A 3,127-nucleotide genomic window follows, 5' to 3' on the forward strand; every position below is an offset into this window, starting at 1 on the left:
TTATACTTTCTCTCTCTCTCTCTCTCTCTCTCTCTCTCTCTCTCTCTCTCTCTCTCTCTCTCTCTCTCTCTCTCTCTCTCTCTCTCTCTCTCTCTCTCTCTCACACACACAATAAGTACTCGCAGAAGGAGAGCAAGACGAGCAGAAGCAAACTAACAGACTGACCAACTAACCTGCAGAAGTAGATGAAGGGGAGGACTGATCTTAGGTCCCTTGTGCGCCCTCCGACACATACAGGCAGTGAAGAGAGGCATCCTGACGTACTCCTGAAGCTCCTCCCTTCAAACAGCGACGCCACACACGCACACAACACACGAAACACACCCGTGACGTCTTGTATCAGTAACGCCACGCCCGCACCGTCACCCAGCGTCACCCAGTCACTGTACACACGCGGGGAGGCGGGAGAGGCGACGTAAAGGAGGGAGCCAGCGAGGGAGGGTAACGAAGCACTTCATACTGCTTTCTCTGGTACTTGACTTGTGATCCCCCTGAGGTGCTCCTGACGGTACGCTTCCTCTGACTTCTACAGGAATACTGACGGTGGTGAGAAGTTGAGGGGTGTTAGTGGTTTCTGGACGTGGTGAGTTTGTTTTTCCCTAACTTCTACAGGAATAATGACGGTGGTAATGTGCTGTTTAAGTTGAGAGATGTTACGGCTTCAAAATGTGACCAGAGGGCGTGCGATCCCCAGCAGGAAGGTCAGTCTTAGGGTCAGGTGGGGTCACGCAGCGCCAGGCCAGGTCGGGATGTCAAGTACAGCTGACTAGGTGAGGGTGAGAGTGAAGATCCGCGGCTGACTCTTGATTTTACTTCTTTTTTTCTGCAGCCTTTAAATTTGCGGGAGTGTTTTGATTAATGCCAGGCTGTGTTCCGCTTGTGCGTGTGTGTGTGTGTGCGTGTGTGTGGCAGCTTCCCTCAGCACACACGCCTGTAACGTGAGCGGGGGCAGCTGATCAATGCGGGTCGCTGTTCTGTTTGTCTCCGTGCAGTGGCCGTGGCGTTCCTCAGGGGGCGGAGAGGGCGGGGAAGGTGGCGCTGGGATCTATTTAGACTCAGCCTCAGAGGTCCCGGTGTCCATGTTAGGCTGAGGGAAGAGGTCCAGGAGGAAGAGGAGGAGCAGGAAGAGGAAAGAGGACCCAGCCTACTCCTCCACGTGTTTTTGTTTCATCTTGAGGGGGAGAAGTTCGCGGCGGGCGGGAGAGTCTAGAGTTTCGCCACGTCCGTCTGTAGGTCGAGGAGGTGGAGGTGGTGGTGGTGGTGGTGGTGGTGGTGGTGGTGGTGGAGATGGTGGAGTGCAGGTGTTAGATACTTATCAGGTCAATCTCTCTCTCTCTCTCTCTCTCTCTCTCTCTCTCTCTCTCTCTCTCTCTCTCTCTCTCTCTCTCTCTCTTGAAGGGGAATCGAGACGTGGTACTTCAACGCACAAGTCTCTCTTTATCTCTCTCTCTCTCCCTTCCTTTTTCTCTTTCTCCGGGGTGTGAGAGGACGTATGAGGTACTTTCCCTCACCCACACGCCCTCACTCTCACCCTCACCTCGCCGTGGGTCGTGGTGGGGTCGTGGTGGTGGTGGCGGGGTCGTGGTCGCCTCGATTTCTCACGTTTTCAATTGAGTCGTCTGATTCTGGCGGGAAAGTTGGTAATGCCAGCGATTATCGTCCTCTTCAGGTTGTTTTGGGGCCGCTTATCACCGCCGCGCCGCCTCGCAATTCAGAACTTTGTGAGGGAGAAAATAGTTGAGCCAGATAGAGGAAGTTCCGCGCTCTCTCTCCCTCTTGCCCCCTGTCGCTGGCACTGGCAGTCACTCTCCTTTATTCCTTTGCTTGTTTACCACTCTTATCCTTTATTCCCTCGCTTGTTTACCACTCAGCCGCTGCAGGAGGATGGTTTAAAAGTCCCCAGTGCCTTGGTTTTAATTCAGCTCTTATTAGGCAGTCTGTTGGCACTATTATCTTCCTCTGCTTGTTTACCACTTAACAGCAGCAGGAGGTTGGTTTAGAAGTCCCCGGTGCCTCGATTTGTAATTCGGCACCGATTCAGTACTTTCCTGGCACTGTTATTTGTTTTTGTTTGCTGAGGCACTGCAGGAGAGGGGTCAAAAGTTTCCCAGTGCCTCGGTTCTGCTGGCACTGATCTGGCACTCTCCCAACACTGTTATCTTGTGTATTCCTTTCTTTACAGAGGTATTGCAGGATATTAGTCAGATATTTCCCAGTGCCACGGTTCCTTTTTGGCACTGACCTGGCACTGTTGTCTTGCACCGCACACTGATACGCACGCTGAATATTTATGCTCCTTAACAGTGGCAGTCTTGTTGGTGCAGCCTCCTACACCTTGCTCTCTTCTCCTCCTCCTCCTCTTCTTCCTTCTCCTCTTCCTCCTCCGTTTCAGACCTTTCGCTCCGCCACTTAAACCTTCAACGTTCCTCACAAGGTTCTCTCTTTCTCTCTCTCTTTCTCTCTCTCTTTCTCTTTCTACGTTCTCTTCTCACGTTCAAAACTTGCCACTTTAGTCCTTTTTTTTCTCTCTCTCTCTCTCTCTCTCCCCCTCTCTCCGTCTCCCCGTCTCTCGTGGAATTCTCACCACGGATATTTCACACCTCAGCAAACTATAAAAAGTTGTAATCACTCGTACAGCGTTCCACTGTAGTCCAACAGACGCGTCGGGAGAAGGATCAGATTCCTTTACCGTAAAAAAAAAAAAAAAAAGATAAAAAAAAAAAACAAGACTGGCTTAACTTTTTTCCTCCGCCGGTCACTGCCACTCGCAATAAAACGAAACTTTATTCCTGGAAAACACAGAAAGAAAGCACAAGCGAGATTAAAAAAACTGGGCCAAACAAAAACACAAATAAAAACAAGCATAATGAAAAAAATAAAAAAAAACAAAGCACCCGCGCCATTACGAAAGAGGAATAACAAGAACAAGGATAAATAAATATAATGAAATGAAAAAGAGAGGCAAAAAGAACAAGAAGAAGAACAACGTGTAAACTGGGCTATACAAAAAAAAAGCGAAACAACAACAACAACAACAACAACAACAAGCACCCGCGCCATTACGAAAGAGAAATAACAGAGATAAGGTAATAGAAATACGAAGAAACGAATACGAGAGGCAAAGAAA

At 49.5% G+C, this 3,127-nt stretch overlaps 1 long non-coding RNA gene across 1 annotated transcript in view; it reads right to left on the reverse strand.

Moving 5' to 3' along the window:
* Window positions 1–1,324: 1,324 nt before the first annotated feature.
* Window positions 1,325–3,127, reverse strand: part of LOC135112119 (uncharacterized) — an 18,318-nt gene continuing 16,515 nt past the window's right edge. The window contains exon 2 of the long non-coding RNA XR_010274068.1: window positions 1,325–2,789. This is a non-coding gene — a long non-coding RNA (uncharacterized LOC135112119). The remainder of the gene's footprint in view (window positions 2,790–3,127) is intronic.

Source organism: Scylla paramamosain, chromosome 23 (assembly GCF_035594125.1).
Source record: "Scylla paramamosain isolate STU-SP2022 chromosome 23, ASM3559412v1, whole genome shotgun sequence".
NCBI lineage: Eukaryota > Metazoa > Arthropoda > Malacostraca > Decapoda > Portunidae > Scylla > Scylla paramamosain.